At 29.9% G+C, this 22,817-nt stretch overlaps 1 protein-coding gene across 1 annotated transcript in view; it reads left to right on the forward strand.

The window, feature by feature from the left end:
* The first annotated feature begins 4,080 nt into the window (after window positions 1-4,080).
* The window catches only part of LOC126744643 (DNA (cytosine-5)-methyltransferase 1-like), a 51,398-nt gene continuing 32,661 nt past the window's right edge, over window positions 4,081-22,817 (forward strand). Inside the window, exon 1 of the mRNA XM_050452142.1 lies at window positions 4,081-4,143. The gene's annotated coding sequence lies outside the window, so the exon portion shown is untranslated. The remainder of the gene's footprint in view (window positions 4,144-22,817) is intronic.

The following is a 22,817-nucleotide window of genomic DNA, read 5'->3' on the forward strand; positions in this document are numbered from 1 at the left end:
GAGTGCTGGATGGGAAGGCAGCCAGATTTATCAAGATTTCAAATTTTTGGATCAACTTCATATGCTAAAATTTTAGGGTATTCATATAAATTTGACAATCGAAGTAAAAAGTATTTATTTATGGCATATGTTCTTAATGGTTATCGCTTATGGGACAATAAAACAAACAATAAATTTAGGCTTGTGACAGTTAATTTTACAACACTCGCGGTATGAAAAGATAGAGTTAGTAGCAAAAGTAGATTGTGTAATGTATGTAGCATTTGTAACTAATTGCTTCAATTTAACCAAGGAATGCATAGAATTAAAATATCTTATAGGAGTTGCGACTGCATCAAGAAAGTTAATATTAACATTTCCTAAACATAATGTTCATATTTTAGTTTTAAGGTTTTTACTTACAAAATAAAACAGACATTTTGTGTAAAAACATAAGGTTATTGTTCTACAAAAACTTAATCTAGCTTTTAGTCAGTGAACAACACTCTTGACAATGCAGATTACAAGCTAATACATACATCCACTGCAATCCAGCGTTGCCTAGATTACGTAGAACTTTAAAATAATCAACCTTAAAATTATTATCTGTAACACCTTCTCCAATTTTAAGGTTAAAACTAAAAATTTTTCCCTTATAAAATTAAACCTTTTATGACAAAGAAAAAAAATATTTTACTTAAAAAATATGTCAACCTTCCAAATCATTAATATAGAAAACATTTGGTATAAGTATATAAAACAAGGTATAAAAAACAATATTTTTAATAAATATTAAAACTTAACTTATTACTTAAACTTTTTACTAAGACTACCACATAATTTTATTTTTAAAGTCTACAAATTTTACTTTCCCTAAGGGTTTTGTTAAAATGTCCGCTAACTGAAACCCTGTAGTAGGCAGTACTTTAAATTTATAACTCGTTCTTGCACCTTTTCATTTATGAAATAATATCTCACATCGATATGTTTGCTTCTTTTGTTTAATTGTCCGTTTTTAATTAATGTTATTGTACTTTGATTGTCCATATTCAAATCCACTTTTAGATGTTCACATGTGAGAGTGAGTTCTTCTATAACACTTAATAAACAGAAATTTTTTCACACATTCCGCAGCAGCAGATTCAGTACTTGATAAGGACACTATTAGTTGTTTTTTAGATACCTACACAATTGGTCCTCCACAGAAAAACACTATACCGGGTGGTGCGTCGCCGAGCGGAATATAGGAACTCCTATGTAAATTTTAAGGGGGTCAATTATTGGCTTCCCTGTACATTTTACAGAAAAAATGTAAGATAACTTTTTGAAGAGACCAATCTGGCAAACCCTCGTGAAAAGTTTCAAAAAAATATAATAAGCCAATCTTGAATTATTCAATTAAATGTAATTGCAAAATTACCAAATTTTCGGCTCAGGTAAAACCAGACACCAGCCACCAGCAAACAATTTGTTATAAGGCTTTGTCAAATCTGACGTACAGCCGAATACAAGAAATGTTTTTTTTCATTTTATCAATCTCACAACCATACATTCAAAGTAAGACACGTTAACATTACTTTTTTATCTAAACTTTTATTTAATATAACGATGAAGTTAAACCAATTACAATTATTATTATCGATTATTAAAAAAATTATTTTATCATACTTAGAATTTAATTAAACCAATAGCAGTATCTGAAATATTTTCAATTTATTTTCCCATCAAGCCTAACTGGTCCATTTCAACCATTAAACCTATTGTTAGTACATTCGAGTCTAAAGACATTGCAATAAATAATAGTAAATGTTTAACTATAGCAATAGCAAAGGGTTTGCCAGATTGGTCTCTTGGTGCAAAATTTCAAAAAAATTTTAATAAGCGAATCTTGAATTATTCAATTAAATGTAATTGCAAAATTAGCAAATTTTCGGTTCAGGTAAAACCAAACGGGCACCAGTAAAATGAATATTGTCACAGACGTGAGGAAAAGTGTCAATATAAAAAAATAGCCATAATTAAGTGGCATTATGCGGAAAACAGTTTTAGAGCAGTATCTCAAAGGTTTTCAGCTTATTTTCCCACCAAGCTCATTCCGTCCATTTCAACTATTAAACGTATCGTCAATAAGTTCGAGTCCAAAGGTACCATAATAAATAATTGTAAATGTTGTAAATGTAAATGTAACTCAGGATATCGAAAATAGAGCCGAAGAAAGAGAGAACAGAGATCTTAATATTCCACTGAGTGTGGAGGGAAACAAGATGGTTAGTGAGAGGGTTCTTGAAGTTGTTTAGGAAGATCAAATGATCTGGTACCAAATGGATGGTTGCCCGGCCCATAATGCCCGTATGGTTAGAGAGTGCTTGGAAAATGCTTTTAACGGCAATATTGTTGGTCCACGGTACCGGATACTTTGGCCAGCCAGGTCACCTGGTCTTTCACCGAATGACTTCTTTTTTTGGGGTCATTTAAAAAGTGTCATTTATAAAAGTGTAAAATTTGAAAATCTAAACCAGTTACAAAACGCTATTTCGTTAGAATGTAGTAAAATTTCCCATTATTAACTTATTAACGTTAGAAATGAATTTTATGATCGGTTAGGATATTGTCTAGCTGTTAATGGGGGGTTGTTTAAACATTTGATTAATTGATGTTTTTATGTAATTCTTTATTATTTTTAAAAAAGTTATTGTATTTTATTTTATTTTATTTTATTTTTTCACACTCACAGTAAAATATTAAGAGTTCTGTTCTCTCTTTTTTCGGATCTATTTTCGATCTTCTGAGTTAAACATTTACAATTATTTATTGCAATATCTTTGGACTCGAATTTAGTAACAATAGGTTTAATGGTTGAAATAGACCAGATAGGCTTGATGGGAAAATAATTTCAGATACTGCTATTGGTTTAATTAAATTCTAAGTATGATAAAATTATTTTTTTAATAATCGATAATAATAATTGTTATTGGTTTAACTTCATCGTTATATTAAATAAAAGTTTAGATAAAAAAGTAATGTCAACGTGTCTTACTTTGAATGTATGGTTGTGAGATTGATAAAATGAAAAAAAAAATTTCTTGTATTCGGCTGTACGTCAGATTTGACAAAGCCTTATAACAAATTGTTTGCTGGAGGCTGGTGTCTGGTTTTACCTGAGCCGAAAATTTGGTAATTTTGCAATTACATTTAAATTGAATAATTCAAGATTCGCTTATTAAATTTTTTTTAAACTTTGCACGAGGGTTTGCCAGATTGGTCTCTTCAAAAAGTTATCTTACATTTTTTCTGTAAAATGTACAGGGAAGCCAATAATTGACCCCCTTAAAATTTACATGGGAGTTCCTATATTCCGCTCGGCGACGCACCACCCGGTATAGTGTTTTTCTGTGGAGGACCAATTGTGTAGGTATCTAAAAAACAACTAATAGGGTCCTTATCAAGTACTGAATCTGCTGCTGCGGAATGTGTGAAAAAATTTCTGTTTATTAGGTGTTATAGTAGAACTCACATGTGAACATCTAAAATTGGATTTGATATGGACAATCAAAGTACAATAACATCAATTAAAAACGGACAATTAGACAAAAGAAGCAAACATATCGATGTGAGATATTATTTCATAAATGAAAAGGTGCAAGAACGAGTTATAAATTTAAAGTACTGCCTACTACAGGGTTTCAGTTAGCGGACATTTTAACAAAACCCTTAGGGAAAGTAAAATTTGTAGACTTTAAAAATAAAATTATGTGGTAGTCTTAGTAAAAAGTTTAAGTAAAAAGTTAAGTTTTAATATTAATTAAAAATATTGTTTTTTATACCTTGTTTTCTATACTTATACCAAATGTTTTCTATATTAATGATTTGGAAGGTTGACATATTTTTTAAGTAAAATATTTTTTTTCTTTGTCATAAAAGGTTTATTTTATAAGGGAAAAATTTTTAGTTTTAGCCTTAAAATTGGAGAAGGTGTTACAGATAATAATTTTAAGGTTGATTATTTTAAAGTTCTACGTAATCTAGGCAACGCTGGATTGCAGTGGATGTATGTATTAGCTTGTAATCTGCATTGTCAAGAGTGTTGTTCACTGACTAAAAGCTAGATTAAGTTTTTGTAGAACAATAACCTTATGTTTTTACACAAAATGTCTGTTTTATTTTGTAAGTAAAAACCTTAAAACTAAAATATGAACATTATGTTTAGGAAATGTTAATATTAACTTTCTTGATGCAGTCGCAACTCCTATAAGATATTTTAATTCTATGCATTCCTTGGTTAAATTGGAGCAATTAGTTACAAATGCTACATACATTACACAATCTACTTTTGCTACTAACTCTATCTTTTCATACCGCGAGTGTTGTAAAATTAACTGCCACAAGCCTAAATTTGAGCTAAGGTTGCATACATATAGAAATTTTAAAAATTTTAAACCAGATGAATTTTACAGTGATCTTCTTTAGTATAGAATAATAATCATTTTTTTTATGAATACCAAATTGACGAAAAAGTAAATATGTTTAACAATATGATTATTACTCTCTTTGATAAATATGAACCACTGAAAACTGCTAGAAATCTAGAATAACCAAGAAGAAAGCTCGTTGGTTGACTCAAGAAATTTATAACTTAATAAAGTTTAATTTCCAGAGAATTGAGAACAGTTTAAACGTTTAAGGAACAGTACCAACTATAAGATCCCATAACATAAAAGAAACTATTTTAATTTTATTTCTAGAAACGAAAGCAGTAAAACTTTGAATATTGGTGAACATAAATTAAGTAATATATCTTCTTGTTTTCAAGACCCAAATGCTATTAATAATTTCTTTATCGATAATATAAAAAAAATATAAACCCTTCAAATTATATTTACTTCCAAAACAATATTATATTTAAAATGAATTTCGCTTCAGGCTAACGAGCTTCAGAGATAACGGTACAAGAAACACTTGTGAAGATAAGGAATATATCCCCTGGTTCTGATAACTTAAGTATCTCACTGATTCAGATGTGTCTTCCCTATATACTTCCTTTTTTTCCTTTTATTATTATTATTATTATTATTATTATTATTATTACTCATTTAAATCCAAGCTTATGTGAAGTAATATAGAGGTATAGTTCAAATATAAAATTTTGACAGTGAAAATTTTTTATAGTAGCTGCCACATTTAATTGAGAAAGTTTACATTTTAAAAAGTTCGACAAAAACACGTAACTGCAGCAAAAAAGAACCAAAAAGTTTTGTTCGTGAGATTCAAAACAAATTAAAAAAAAAATAAAATTATTTCGACTGAAAGCAAGTACGTTAACAAATGAGCTGGTTAAAGTTAAAGGTATTCTAATTTATAATTAAAAAGTGCTTAATAACTAAATCTTATCTGTGCAACCAATGCAACCGCTTACGTCTGGTTTATACAAAGTATTTATTATATACTCCTCCACTGTTAGATGAAAGCATATCCTAAAGGGAATGATTTCATTATATTGAATTCCTATATTGGACATTATTGTTTAAGGAATTCAATTTAAAAAAATAGAAAATGTAAAAATTGAATAAGAAATAACAATAAAATAATAAAATAAAATTAATAAAATACTTTTAATCTATATAGGGGTGAAATACATTTTAGAAAATTATTTCGTTTTGAGGAACTTCACAGGGTTGTTTCAGTTTATGCACTTTCACATAACACTTCCTGAAAGGAAAACTCAAGATTCCAATAAAAATACAAATGTAAATTAAAATTATCCAAAAACTTATTCTAGTAAGGTAGAATAAGTTTTTGGACAGGTGACGCCATTTCTTGGAGATTCTTCGCTTGGTTTTTCAATTCTTGTTGGATTTCGTTGGTGGGTTTTAGATTCACAAGCTTCAAGTCTACTGAAGGTGGATTAAAGATCGGCTTCTTCTCGGTAACCTTTGTTCAGTTGAGAGTTGGAAGACTAACTTCATGGTAAGTTAGGTCAGTAGTTTCATATGATTCGGACACCATTGAATAAACTTGAACTATGCATTCTTGAGGGACTTCAATTAGGTAGGAAGCAGTGAGCAGCTGATTTGATTCAGACTACCACGTTTGGTTTTGGCAATTACGCTAGTTGGGATAGCTACTGCTCATTTACCATCAACGACTTTAGTTACTTGTATGTCATGAAGATGAATTTTGAAGGGATGACAAGTGGTGGTGGTTGACTTTAACATGAGGACTTTAACGTGAGGAGTACTGCACATGGTGGATGGACGTCTATGGTCCGAACAAGTGTCTCTTTACATAGGAACTAGTCCATTTGGATTTTCAGGCATTTTTCATCATGGTCGAAGTACCTTGTGTCACTCAATGACAGATACTGCTTATATGGTAAATTAACAAGGAAATATTAATTATTTGGTACTGGTAACGCAAATAAATAGTAATATTGAAACGTATCTTTATCAAGCAATGGAAATTCAAAAATAAATATTATTTCGAATTCTTTTACGAAACTTTTAACTTCAATTAGTTTTTCTAAGATTAATAAATTTTCACTATTTACTTTTATGGGTAATTTATCATTCTTGTGTAAATGTTTATTTAATGATTCTTTTTTTTTCAAGCAATTCATCTGGATTGATGATTGAATTATGCAAAGTATTTAGTTTAAAAAATGTCAGAGCGACTTTTGTCCAAGAGGTTATAAATCGATTGATAAATAGAAGTTATTTGACTAGTTACAGTGATATTCTTAAATATTCATGTAATTCAAGATTATGGAGGTCATTATTTTTAATAGACTCTTCGATTTGTAAATTTCTTGTCTTTAATATTAATTCATTATAAGTGATGTTTGAAATCATATTTTGAAATTTGTCAATTGCTTTATCCAACAAAGAAATTCGATTGAGCGCATCGATTTTTAGTTTATTTTGATTAGCATGTAATGTTTTGATATTTTTATCGATTAATTCAGCGTCTGTTTGATCTAAATTTCCTGTTATACTTTTTATAAGTGATCCTAATGGATTAAAAATACCTCGTTTTTGTCTCTGTTGAAATGCATAAAGAAATATTTGATTTTACAGCATATAAATGCGGTTTTCTATGTTATATATGGGATTTAAAGATTAAGGTACTCTTCGTAAAATTTATTGTCACTTTTTAGTTTTGATGATAAAACTTTAGTATGTCCTTTTAGTGAGTTAAATTCATTAATTATCGGTTTTAGGTCAATAGTCTGTACAAATGTCCAATGATTGGTTACTAGTTGTGTTGTACCTAGTTTGTAAGGTAATATTCCGGGATTATCGTTTAGATCATTAAGCTTGACCCTGCTGACATAGACTGTCCAGGTCCATCTGCAATAATGGAGACTAATTTAGTCTCGTTCAAGTGGATTACTTCTTTCTTTTTAGTTTTCTGGTTTTCAATTTTAATTTTACTGTTTTCTAAAATTTGAGTTATTTTGAAAGAACCTGCATAGCGATCTTTAATTTTTCCGGATCTTTTATCCACTTTTTTATAAATTGTGGCACCTACTTCTGAAATTAATAGTTTTTTCGATTGATTGGTTGAATTGGTTTTATCGATTATTTTTTGTTTTAATGCTGTCGAATTTTCTGCGATTTCATTATATAATATTTGGGTTTTATATTTATGATTTTGAACGTATTCAGTGTATACGTGGGAGGCAACTAAATTCATGGGGTCTCTATTATCAGTATGACCATGTACTAACTCAAAAGGGCTGAAATGGGTACTCGAATGAATTGTGCTATTATATGCTATTATCGCATATGGCATGAGTGATGCAACGTCACTATTAGAATCTGTTTATTTTAATAAACGGATATGTTCTATAAGAGTTGAATGTAATCTTTCTATGTGTGAATTGGATTCATGATGGTTAGGGGTTGTGAAATGAATTTTTATATTATGTGCTTTTAGTAATCCACTGACTACTTCGTTTTTAAACTCTGAACCATTGTCAGATATTATGAGTTTTGGTAAACCTACGAATGAGAAAATTTTGACGAGTTGTTCACTGCAAGATATTGCATTTCCATGATAGGGTAATGCTTGAGCAAACTTTGAGAATTTATCAATAAGTGTGAGAAATTTCATGTTTCCGATAACAAAGGTATCAATATATACAATTTCAAATGGTTAACTAGGGGTTTCTGTTAAAACAAGAGGTTGATCTGGGGGTTTCCTATTGTACTTTGCACGTTGACAATATATACATTGATTAATATCAAGTCAGTTACATCCTTTTTCATTGCTTTCCAATAATAAAGTGATTAGTTTTACCTTCGTATCTATACTTAATCATTAAGGTTCTCTCATCTTTTTGTACATTATTAACAAGTTTTGTACATTTAATTAGCTTAAATTTTAAAAGTGATTAATTAAAGCTTGATGATATGTTGTCAATATATATATGCTATGTTCTCAATTCTTCTAAGAGGAAATATATATAAGGTGGTGAATGAGTCAAGTATTCTTTAAGGAATTTTACTATTTGGGTTATATCAGTTGGAATTGTTGCGTGAATTATTTTATTTTCGTCAATTGTTTCATGAGTTATTTTTACATAAGTTGGATAAGGAGATTTTTTGAAAATAAATTGGTGAGATTTATCATTAATTATCTCATCTAATAGGGTCATAGAAACATGATTTTGATCAGAATTTGTTGTATGAATTGTATGCATAGTTTCATTATTTTCAGGTAAATCGTTAAATATTAAAAAATCTTGGTTTGTTATGACAGGATCAGGGGGTCGAATTTGGATATTTTGTAATATTTTTATTTTTATTTTTTGGAGCTTTAGGAATCTCTAAGCTCTTTAATGTTTCTGCTACTGATTCATGGTCAAGTGATTGTAGGTCAAATTATTCAGCATTATTTAAAAATTCGGCTATATTAATATTAATGTCTCCTGGATTTTTAGGTTGGACTCAGTTTCTATAGCGTTTAGGGAAATACGTGATAGAGCGTCTGCATTAGTATTCAAAATTCCTTTTTTGTAAATAATATCGAAATTATACTCTTCCAATTTATATTTCCAACGCATTAATTTGCTATTGGGTTCTCTTAAGTTATTTAGCCAAACTAATTGTCTATGGTCTGTGTAAATAGTGAATTTTTGACCGTGTAAATAGGCTCAAAAGTATTTACAAGCCCATACTATTCCTAAGAGTTCCTTTTCTATAATACTATATCTTTGTTCTGTTCCGTTTAATGTCCGTGAAGCGTATGCTATTGGAACGTCAAGTACCGTTCCTTGAGATAGGATAGCTCCTAAAGCTACATTTGAAGCGTATTGATGCATGCTGGGCCACAAATGGTTTTAAGCTCATTGAGAGAGAAATATTGGCCTGTAGGAGGTAGGAATTCGGTGAGAAAAGTTATTCATAGATGTGTCGTTTGTGTCAGGGTGAAGCCAAGACATTTGGAGCTGCAAATGGGTAATCTTCCGAAAGCTAGGATGACGAAACAACCAGCATTTGATACCGTGGGGGTTGATTATGCAGGACCATTCAATTTTAAGATTGCGTAGGGGCGAGTAAATCGCTCATATAAGGGGTATATTGGTTTATTTGTCTATTTTGTGACCCGAGCAATTCATCTTGAGGTAGTTACAAGCATGACCACAGACGCATTTATTGCAACATTTAAGAGATTTATTTCTAGAAGGTAAGCCAGCAAAGGTTTATTCTGATAATGGGAAGAATTTTGTTGGACCTTTGTCAGAGTTAAAAGATTTTGAGAGTTTTCTTAAGTCAAATCATAATAAAATTAAGGAGGTGGTTAAGGAGGTGGCTCGGTAGAATGGTCTTTTATCCCAGCTTATTCCCCAAATTTCGAGGGTATATGGGAAGCGGTCAAAAGAGTTTATCGCGGAAATACAAGAACGTGTGAAGTGGAAGTTCAATAGAGACAAACTTAGTGAAAGTGCTCTCGTATTATTAAAGGAAGACCATACTCCACCCATGTATTGAAAATAGGGCAGAGTTATTCGTCTACATCTAGGAGAGGATTGTATAAGTACAGTCCCTACAGTGTGGACACAAAACGGTGAGGTTAAGCGTTCTTATGCTAAGTTATGTCCTTTGCCGGTGGATATTTAGGTCTAGTTTTTTTTTTTTTTGTATAAGTCAGGGTTAGTGTAAGTACTTTTAAGCCTATTTAAGTGTTAATCTTTTTTGGGGTACTTGTAAATTAAGGTTATTGTAAAATTAGTTTATTTTTTTTTAAATTAGTTTTCTTTTAGCAAAAGGGGCTGCAATTTTTAGATTAGATGGTTTTAGTGAGAGTTCTAATGAATTGTAACTCTTTTAGGTTTTTTAGTTTTGAAAGATATTATTTCAAGGTGGGGGCGATGTTAAGGCTATGTTATGTTTCCATTCTTATATTATTTATTCTTGATATATCTATTATTTATTTTTCGTTTTTAGTATGTATATTATTGTGTGCCTTTTAAGAAACATTTTGCAATGTCTGTTCAATTTTTCTTAAATATATGTCTGCATTGTTTTTTTGTAATAACTTTTATTTTTTCTCTAATGTCGTATCCTAATTCCGCCTCAATATCTTTATTAAGTAACACGAGATCTTAAACAAATTCTTCTTCTTTTATACCCTTTGTAATGCCTGTGATTTATGTTTACATTTTCCAAGGATATTTTTCAGTTTTTCTCGTTGATTTTCGTCATAGCTCTCTAAAAGTAGTACACCATTTTTTCAATGTTTCTTTTTTTCTTCTTCAATGTAATTTTTATGGGCTTCTTTTTTTGTTATTTTCTATTTTAATATTTAATAAAATCGTCTCCTTTATTTTAAAATATCTTATACACTAAAGGTGTCAAACGTTTGTACATTTTAGATACCGCATTTTTTAGAGCGTTACAGTTGTCAGCTTCCAAAAACCCCTTCATATTTTTATTTTGCTTACCTTCTCCTCACTCGCTCAGAGGTGTTTTCCGATCAAAGTCTTTTTGCCATTGTATCCATTTTGTTAATAGCACTACTGGTTGTTTATTGTACTTATTTTCTGCTGGTGGAGTACGCTTTACGAAATTTGCAGGTTTAAACGGATTATTTAAATTGGTCTCTAATATTTGCTAATGTTTATCACTTTCTTGCGTTTTAAATACACTATTTATTTCCTGAAATTTATCGTCCAACCCTGGTGTATTTTTATGTCCATCGATATTTATTGCAGTGGATTCTTTTCTATTATTTTGCTTATTACTGTTTATTACCGTTTATTCATCTCCCATTGAAATTCCAATAATAGTTTCCAAAGTCAAAGCAAAAAGCTTTCTCTGATAGCAGATACAGCTCCTCTTAGGGGATCCATTGACTTGACTATCTTAAATGTTAGGAATTGAGCGATGACTGCATAATATGTCTTGTGTAAAATATATGTGTAAAAATGCAGACAAAAATAGATAAATACGAGGCATCCTTTAGGCTTATTGTACCACAGAGTATATATTAACTAATACCTTTGCACAACAGTGGCCCAAGGATGTTATATGTGAGTCTTGAGAAGGTCAGCTTAAATACTCTACAGTCTACATAAATTTGAGATCTGTCCGGCAAGAAAGTGGCATTCATAGACGACAAAGATATCGACATAGTAGGCATTTCAGAATACTGGCTGTATTAGGAGCAAGCTAGTAACTATCAATTTAATGGTTTTTAAAGTGGCAGGGTACACTGCAAGGAGTGAGAATATAGAAATCACCTGGAGGTAAAAGACTGTATCAATCCTAGTCTTAGTATTAATAAGTGTATTGAATATACAAATACATACATAATGTTTATACAAATTCATATGTTATCGCTCACCCTCGGGCTGTTTTGACACCTTTTTAACGACATTAAAAAAAGATATGTCTGCTTTATCATAATTGCGGGCCATTATAGAGTCCCAGTGTGACTGTGAGCTCTTAAATGTTGTAGAGTTGAATATATCAGATCATATGGGTCAAGTGTTAAACTGTGGGATTGATAGTGTGAAAGATGATTATGTTGAGTCTCATAAGCTATGCAGACCGGTAACAGAAAGAGGTCTCTTCCCATTTTTTAATAAAATATCTAGTACATTCTGGGATTTTATCAATGAAAACACTAATGTTAATCAAAAATTCAAATCAGTCAATATTAAGATCAGTCAAAAATTAAATACTGGTTTCTCTAACAAAATTACTTATTCTATGTTTAAAGGGGTATGTTTCCAGATGTTCTATAAATGTTGCAAGTGTGACTTCAATCTTTAAAAAAGGATCAACCTAAAAAATACTGACCAATATCTCTTCTGCCTCTATACCTCTGCCAGGTAATTTTATTCTTTATATAGCCCTATTTTATTTATTTTTTTAAATTTTGTTGCCTGCCTATATTTTTAAAATTATCCAGGTGATGTCTAATTAAAAAAAATTACAAAAATTCAAGTTGTTTTGACAAAAACGTCAAAATGTGCAGTAAATACCTGTATATTTCGACACTTGTTGATTTAATTATTTTTATTTTGATATCGATGTTTTGTTCAAGTGTGCAATAACAACAGTAGTACAAAAGTCTTTGTTCTATCGAGTCCTGGTTATATTGATAATAATGGTTGATATGCTGCAAGAAAGAATTGAGTGTCTTAATTATTAAGAAAATAAGTCTGCTAGAGCAATAGCACGTGGCTACTGCTCTAGCAGACAAAGCTAGCAGGTAAATCATGTATAATGGACTTGAGGATTTGATGAAATAGCAGTATTGGCTCATGTTGAGATGGAATCTATATCTACCGTTCGCAAAATTTTAAAATTACACAATTATCACGCCTACAAAATCAACCTAGTACATGAGCTAAATGAATATTATGATTTTGTTTGTCGTGTACAATTTTGTGAGTACTTTACTGATACTATAATTACTATAATTAAAAAATAATGCTATGTGGAGAATAAAATTACCTTTAATTCAAGGTATCACTCGACCCTTATTCTCATTTAAAAATATTCACATGGAGACTCTGGGGGGTGAGGGTTGACGTCAGAGAAACAAAATTTCTGTTAATAAATGTTTGCGTCAAAATTAAATTTGATGTGTTCAGCCGTTTTTGGCTAAACAATTTATTTTTCAAGATTTTCAGGGTAAATCGTTTTATCTCGGACACCCTGTATATTTTATATTAGTAAAATTGGTCAAATAAAAGTCATATTTATTTATTTACATATAAGATATAAGATAAACATATATAAGATAAACTTTCCACGTATTTTTACATTTACATGGAAGGTAATTTGTATGTATTTTTCAACATAAGTATAATAACGAAAAAGTACATAATATAAACACATTAAAAAGTATCTGCCTTTAAAAAATAACGTTAGCTAACTAACTATTGGGAAGCAAACCTTCTGATTTGTCCTATGCCCAAGGCATTTTTTTGTTCTATTTGTCCTTGAGCGCATAAGGTTTAACTAAAAGGGCCTGGGGCCACTGTGACTGAGGCGTTAGCTTATTTTTATGCTTCAGTTGAGAGTTGCACTGCTACGAGAAAGGAGTTTGTGACAATTTTTTTACTATGGAGCGACGAAAGGAAGTAAGAGATTTCCGTAACGCTTTTTTTTAAATTAATTTTTTATTTAAGAAATATAGTCAAAAATAAAATGCTTTAGCATGCATTATTAGGGATGTCTTTTCTAAGTCGGTATATTATGTACATTATTTTAGAAGTTATTTCAAACATTAAAGTAAGTAATAATAAATTAATTATGTTATGAAAAGAGCCATGAACAAAGATATGATGATGATTACGTAACACTTCATATACCATGAAACTTTTTAAAAGAATCTTATTAGTTGTGATATACCTTGAATACTAATATTCTGCTAAAGGCATGATGCGCGTACCCACGAGTTCTTTGTTGTCGGAATTGCACTAATTGCACTTCTAATAATCCGCTTATTATTTCATTATTTGGGTAGGAATGCTGCAAAACGTTTTTTTTCTAAATGTACATATTTTTATTAGGTAAATTTTTGTTTGTTCTAGTTCTCTTGTATGAAATGAAGACTGTCCATTAAACATTTATAAACCTTTTAATTTTTGGCAAAAATATCTTTTTGCTGAACTACAATTGGATATTTTTCATATTTTAAATAGCAATACCAACAAGGGGGCAATAATGCAATAATAAACCCAGTATTGTATGTATAATTCAAAAACCATGGTGACACAAACGTACATTTTTTGTAAACGGGTATGTTATATTTTAAGATATTTTAAAATTCTACGTATAATGCCGCAGCTTTTTTGTTTAATATTTAATATGCAAAAAACGAATAAGTTTTAGAGATATGTTTTTATTAAAAAAGTAGCATTTGTAAGCATTTTTTAAATAAATGTTAAAAATACATTTATTATTATTATAAAACCATATAAAACATGTCAAACATGCAAAAAACAGACAACACAAAAATGTAACGTTTTAGCGTTAAAGTTTTCAGTTAAAAAAAAAGTTAAAGTTAAAGTCTTTTATTTTATTTAAATGATGCATTTTTAAATAATATGTAATGGCGAGGTCAAATAGTTTCAATTTAAATATAAAATTATTTCTTAAACATAAATAATTATTTGTATGATTATAAAGCATTTTACTAGTATATATTTGAGTATTTTTTTTTTTAATTTGAAAATATAGGACCAATATAAATAGTCATTTAGTAGTTTTGTATAGACCTGTATTTATAGTTATTGTTAAGACTTTATTTCTCCAGTAAGGTCAGTATTTTATTTTATCTAAATAATGAATTTTTTAAATGTTATGACTATTATCAAATATGTTGTAATGTCCGCGAGGCTTACATATATTACATACCTTCAATTTTATGGAAAATTAAGTAGCATATAATAATAAGTAGAAATGTATAACAATAAAACTGAAATTAGGCCTGAAATGTGTATAGCACAGAAGAGTATGAAGTTCATATAATATTTAAGTGTTCTGCCAGATATAGTATTTAGTTTATTAGTTTAGATATAAAATCTTTATCCATTTTTTCCAAGAGACGATACAAAATGTAAACAAACAAACAAAAAACAATGTCACGGTCTCATAAGCAAATTTTATTGGCTACACGTGTTTCGCCCTGTATAAGCAGGGCATCATCAGGCCTTACACATACACTGTAAAACTAACAACAATAATAAACAAAATTTTTGAAATATAATATATATAAATATAATATAATAAAATGTGCTTATGAGACTGTGACATTGTTTTTTGTTTGTTTGTTTACTAGTCAAGTTTGAATTAAATTTGTTATCTTTTTTGATTTATTTCTTCTTAGTCCTTAGATATGACAGCGAAATAAAAATGCGAAAAATAGGATTTTCAAAGACTGCCATTTTGCTATGGGTAGGAGTAATGACTTAATATTTTAGGACTATAAAGCATTCAGTGGAAAGTTTCGAACGATAACCCTCCTTTCTATGTAATTTTATTTATTTATTTAAAAACACCCAAACACGTCCATTGAGATTGTAAATTACGCACTTTTTACAATAAAAAGCTTTTTAATCTGTTATTATATTTTTGGATTCTGCACAAAATTCAAAACATTTTGATGTATCACTTACCATACCTTTATTCACCTGTTTTTAAGTTTTGATTTTTTATTTTAAAAATGTTTTAAATTCAAAAAGTATGCGTTTCAGTAAACAGTTTTTTTTTTCGTAATTTATTTTATGAATGTCCTATAAAAATGTGGCATTTTTATAATTTTGACATTTTATAAATTTTGACATTGCTACAAGACGTGCGTTTACTATCGGATAATCAGATTTAAGTTTCTTTTAATTTTTTTACGAAATGGGCTTTTTAAGTGAAAAAGAACAAGATTAAAATATTAATGATGATTGGGTACGAAGATAGAACAAAAACCTAAAATGAGGTTTTGCATTTATTCAGACAGAAGTATCCTTATTTACCACCCATATCTCAAAGTACTATAAGCAAGATTGAAAAACAGTTTCGGGAAAATGGTCACGTAAGAACAATAACGAGTTCTCGTCGATCTGCGCTTAATGAAGATAACAAAATTAATGTGTCATTGAGGAAAATCCTAATATTCCCACTAGGCAGGTAACGCGCGAATTGAAAGTGAGCCAGTCTTTAGTAGCAAGAGCTCTTGAAGTAGAAAAATTTCATCCCTATAAACTAACAATTCTCCAGGAACTCGAGGAGGAATGAGGAGGATGCAGATAGAAGAATAATATATAGACCCGTCGATTTTTGTTAATTTTTTTTCACATTTCAAGATAGTTTTTGTATTTTTTCACCTATAGGGGGGTCCAAATTAACCCAAACTTTTTTTTTCAAATGGAAAGCCACTTTTTTTAAACTCTCATTGAAAAGAGCCCTTTTTCCTGATTAAATTGCCCTATTTACTTTTGTGATTATCTAAAGGAGAAATACGAAAAAAAAAACATTAAATTTGTCGATGTGGATTTTACGAATTTTCCACATCGCGTTACGGATATATTTGATATACCCAAAACGCGTTGTGTGTAAATTTCAAAAATCCACGACGCGAAATCACGATTATCATTGAAGACACGCGACAGTTTTCGTGTTATGGGTAATAAAGAATAATAAATAGAATAAAGACGAAAAATATGTAGGTTCGTAAGTAATGTGAAGAAATATGTCAAAAAATATGTAAAATAAAAATACTGGCACGTTTTTAAGCTGTATTTATGAAAAACACATTTTTTATAAGACTAATCTTTATTATTTATTCTTTCATGTTACTGATCCATGACATTTTGAGTAACACTTTTTGTCTCGTTGTTTGCAGGAACATTTATTATCAGCACAAAATCTTTTACAATTGCATTTGAGAAAACCTTGACCGGAACCTTTAGATAACATATTTGCTGCAGTTCGCAAGGGTATTTTCTTGATATTATTATTATTTGATTGCGACATAAACTGCGAATCTGCTTGAAGAAGTTCATTTCTTGAAAATAATCTGTCCAGCGGCCCATTCTCAGTACTTAGTTTATACAAGCCATCATTATTAATTTCAGAAACAATGGCTAATACATTTCTTGGAGTTAGTCGGCCTCTGTCAACATCTGGTACTCGGATACATTTGTACCAATTTCTAAAAGAGCATATCTTTTATTTGACTCACAGCATATTGACACACAGTATTTTCTAAAGTCGGCATCTCCTAAACCATAAACCTGTCTACTGCCAAACATAGCCTCATAAGGACTTCTGCCAATTCCTCTATGAAAAGATCGGTTTTTCTGTGACAGTATGAATTTCAACCCTTGTGACCATTTTGTGTTATTATCGTTTACCCAGATAATCAGCGTGTCGAACATCTTGATTAGCTCTCTCTACCGAGCCTTGGCTCTGTGAGTGTCTTGGTCGGCCATGAACTATTTTAAGACCAGACCAGAGAGTGGTAAGTTTTGTAATCACCGAGTCTCAAAAATAAAAAATTTGTCAAATGATCTTGATAGTTAAGAATAAAATTATATGGGCCATCTGGCTCTGTTTGCATATCGATCAGGTCAACCTACAATATAATAATTACAATTAGGTATTGCTTTTTAATGAATATTAAAGTGAATTGAAATTACCTGACATCTACAGTTGATGTATTTAGAAATAATAGGTTTCACAACTAAACCCTTCTTTGGAATTTTTTCTTCAACTGACATGGCTTACATTTACTAAGATACAAGTTTATAATGTTTCAAGTGATGCTTGTGTTTTTTTTAATTCATGCTTCATTCCTAAAAATTAAAAATTATTTAAAAAAAAAATATTTTTAAGAATTATCTTATATTGTATTGTATTGTCTTATTTATGCTATTTTTAATTTTAGTACAGAAAAAATTAAAGCCAAATATTTTAAATGTCGAGACTGCAATAATATTTCTAATAATCGAGATGCCTTTGATTATGCTGCTAGCCTCTTACCATGGAACGAAATTTATTATTCTCCTAATATAGATGTAAAGTTAAACATTTTTAATTCAAATATCAAATATTTAATTGACAAATTTGCACCTACAAAATTAAAGAAAAATAATAAAAGTAATACTTTTATTATTTTTCTTTAGCCTTTTACTCCATGGATAACCGACATTAAACTACTTATAAAACTAAAAGACAAAGCACATAAAAAGTAACTGAAAACTAAAAGTGGTAACTGTCTCCAGTACTATCGTAATTTAAAAAAAATTACTAAACACGCTATCATACGCGAGAAAAATGCTTATTTTCGCAACTTATCTAAAACTTCTGGAACGCCCTTTTGGGATACAGTAAAGAAGTTAAATATTATACAAAGAAAAAATGATTACAATATACCTGCCGCATTATCTGAAGCAAATGTACTCAATGACTTCTTTGCTACTTCTAATAAATTGAATGACACTACTTGCAAAGAAAAAATTTCCTTTTATCAAAATAACAAAGCTCTAAATTTTCCCAATTCACTAAATTTTAATCTTATGGATGAGACCACTTTAAAAGATATTATAGCATCAATTGGTACTAATTCAGTAGGTCATGATGGAATAGCAATAAGAGATGTTGTTGCTTGTTTTCCATTTTGTAGCAAACCGCTACTCAATATTATTAATTCCTGTATCTTAGAAAATCAATTTCCAAACTTGTGGAAAAAGGCTATCATTAAACCATTTGCAAAAGTCTCAAACCCTAAAGAAGCTAAAGATCTACGCCCTATTAGTATTTTACCAGTTTTGTCTAAGGTTCTAGAGAGACACATGTATAATCAAATTACTGCATTTTCAAATTTCTATAAAATTTTACCTGAATGTCAATCCGGGTTTAGGAAACATTTTAGTACATCTACTTGTCTGGTAAATCTTATAAATGATATCAGGCACTATGAAGAACAGAAACAAGTAACAGCCGTATGTTTGCTGGATTTTAGTAAGGCATTTGACACTCTAAATCATGATATGCTGCTAGCTAAATTAAATTTCTTTGGTTTTTCTAATACTTCTATTGCCTTGCTAAGATCCTACCTGACCAACAGGTTTCAATGCGTGGAGATTGATTCTCATCCCTTATACTCAAAATCTGAATGTATTTCTGTTACAACTGGGGTACCTCAGGGATCTCTATTAGGACCCTTATTATTCTCATTATACGTTGCTGATATGAAAAATATTATATCTTATTCAAAACTACAACAATACGCAGATGATTCTCAGATTTATACATCGTTCTCATTAAACTCCTTACGACACTCACAAACACAATTTAATTCCGACTTAAATAATTTACATATTTATGCTAAGGCTCATAATTTGAAACTAAACCCTTCAAAATCGTGTCTCTTATTTCTAAGATCCAATAGAAATAACATAGAACATATTTCTCAAGACTTTGTGGTTAAAATAGACAATACAGTAGTACCGGTGGTTAATGAAGCAAAGAATTTGGGTATTATTTTTGATAATACTTTTTCTTTTTCAGCCTACATAAACAAAAAAATTGCCACTGCTTATATGCGCTTAAAATATTTAAATATCTAAAGCGTCACTTACCGAGTGAAACCAAGTATTTTTTGTGCAACTCTTTAATATTATCATTTTGTGATTATGGTGATGTAATCTACAATGATGCAATTACTTCGGCAGTCTCATCTTCTATTCAAAAAGTACAAAATTCCTGTATGCGTTTTTCCTTCAATATTTGCTACAGAAGTCATATTACCCCATATCTTAATAATCATTTTATTCTTTCAATGTCAAATAGACGCAAATATCACATGTACTCTTTCATATACAGAATTTTAAAGTCGGGAAACCCACCATATCTAAGAAAACTTTTCAATGTGCATGAACACAACCATAATACCAGACGGTTTAATATATTTAGGGTTCCTCAGCATACAACAGCAGCTTTTCAAAAATCATTTAGTTATGTTGCAATTCATTTGTGGAACAATTTGCCTCATTGTGTTAAAGATTATTCTCTTTATAAGTATAAGAAATATGCTTATGCAGTCACAGTATGATACCTATGAAATAATTAAAAAAAATATTTAAATCCACTAAAAGAATAGTGCAATTCCTTGTGATAAGAGGAAGTGGTTTTAATTCAGCTTTCAAGATTTGACACGACACATACAGACAAACACACTAACATGGCAAGTTAAATAAAAGCTTGTAATAAACTCTTTAAAATGTTAATAGTGTTAAATATTAAAAAAATTAATCTACCTTTTTCTCTCTTATGTCCTGTATTAATATGGGCTGCATGCACAATATCGAATAATTGTTCCCGATGAATATAAAGTTTAATATCTTCTTCGTTAGTGAATCTTCTGGCTATTAACTTTTCCTCCTCTCCAATTAGCAATTCATATCGATTCAACCTTCGATAAAGTTTTGATGAAAGTAGTTTACCCAGTCTGCGTAATTCATGTGCTTCTTTAACTTCACTAATAATGCTTTTATAATCACTTTCTAAGAGGAGTGTAGACCTAATGTTTGATTCTATTTAAAGTTTATTTAAACCATCTTCGAATTCTTTTTTAAGATTTTCGATTGATTAATTCATTTTTATCGAATTTTTACTTAAAACTTTGACAAAAGACAAACAAAATAAACAACTGCTGCCGATAAAAATAAGTAAGGTTATGAGTTTTCGCGTTGTGGGTATTTATTATTACCCATAACACGAAAACCGTCGCGTGTCTTCGTTGATAATCGTAATTTCGCGTCGTGAATTTTTGAAATTTACACACAACGCGTTTTGGGTATATAAAATATATCTGTAACGCGATGTGGATAATTCGTAAAATCCACATCGTGTTGTGAGTATAAATTTCGGGCAGTGACCGTTTTCGCCAATTGCGTACAAAATATAAGTATTATCGTTTTCTTGACCGTACTGCGACACAAGTAGTTTGGTTATTCTTGGGAATTGGTCTGTTAAATTGTTAAATTTATAAATAAAAATCCTTTATTCTAATTAAGGAACCTCTATATTTCGCTACTAATTTGTAGTTTCTTCAGGAGGAAAGCTAAAATACAAAGAAAAATTATACACACTATTAAAATGTCCAAATGATTCAAGAATTAAAATAACATCACAATTAAAACGAAAATAATTTAAAGTCATAAAATACTTACAATGTGGAAATTAAAATTTTTGGGCATTTTCTCTAAAATGAAGGATAGAACGCCTATTTTACAAAGGTCTAATCTAGTTAGTAGTTAGCATAGCTAAAAAATCTTGTGCCTTGGTGGTTCATTTTTTAAATACGAACCACCAGTTTAATTATGATAATGTAACTATATTGCATTCTGAAACTACTGGAAACGCTTGTTTATGTAAATGGTTCATATCAACAATGAGAAGAAATCGATTAATTCTAGATCTCACATAGACCAACTGAGTGTGATATATTGCAATTTATTAAAATAATAATAATAATAATACCTATTTTTTGTTTCATAGTATACCTTTTATAACTAACCTCGTATCTAATATTCTTATTGTTATCAGCAAAAACACAGTCCTATTGTCTAGGGAATGTTGTGGATAAGAAGTAATATCATGTACAGGCTAGTAAATGTTAAGTAAAGTAGTTTGGTTTAGTTTAAGAAATATATATACAAGATGAAGATGAAGCACTTACAGAGGGATTTTTAATTTTATTTTTGACAAAGTTCTGCCATTTACCTCACGTTACCTCACGTTGACCTCCAGGTAACCTCACGTTAATATGTCAAATGAGAACTCCCATCGTGTGACACATCGTTGTAGGCAGCATTAAAATGTCTATTCAACAGTGCCAACAAAAAATTAAATCGGTTGACGTGCCAGCTAATAGCCAGCTAAAATGTCTGGTAATAATGAGTATTTTAGTATGATACATCATTTTAAAGGGCATACAATCTACCACCTAACGGTGTATAAAAAATGTAAGTTTATAGAATTTTAAAGAGTAAGGGAGTAAAAAGGTATTTAAAAAAATAATCAATTTAATCAGTTTACATAATTTATTTTATTAAGTGCTTAACATAATATGCTCCGTTATTCGCGAGAGAATAATAAAGTCTATTTTGAAATTCATCACGAACATTGGCAAGTGTTTATCCGCTAATATATCTACATTCGCGAGTAATTCGGTCCTTTAAATAATTAATATTTTTAGGTGGGATCTTATAAACTTTTTCTTTGACGGTGTGGGCCATTTAATTGCAATACGAAAAAATCCTGTCGAGAAAGGTAGGGATTTTCATTATCATACTTTATACAGTTATGCCCGTTTACCATTCCATTTAGAAAGAAAATTGACTTGTCACTGAAGCAGATGCTCTTTACTAAATTGGGTCCTCCTATCAAAATCTTCTTCTCTTCCAATTTGAATTTTGTAGGAAAAAACAGTTTTTTTTTCAAAATCTTGTATACAGAACCTGTTAAAATATTAGTTAAATCTGCGACTTTAGAGATAAATCATGTGGGATCATCATGAATCATGTTAAAGTTAAGAGTATTCTTAAGGAAATTCAGAATATTCAGAATATATCATTCAATTATGAATGTTGTAATATACAGTGTTCTATTAAAAAAAATTAATCTAAACTTAATAGTTTCTACTTGACGTACCCTATATAGAAACTTTCTATTGCAAAAAATGCGCAAGTGACAATGCTAATTGATTTGTCCGAAAAGTAAAAGAAAAAAACACATGAAGTTTAAATGAATTTGTTTCTTTTATCGTGAATGCACACATATATATATTGCATATATATGCACTTATATATTACTTGCTGA

Source organism: Anthonomus grandis, chromosome 14 (assembly GCF_022605725.1).
Source record: "Anthonomus grandis grandis chromosome 14, icAntGran1.3, whole genome shotgun sequence".
Classification (NCBI taxonomy): domain Eukaryota; kingdom Metazoa; phylum Arthropoda; class Insecta; order Coleoptera; family Curculionidae; genus Anthonomus; species Anthonomus grandis.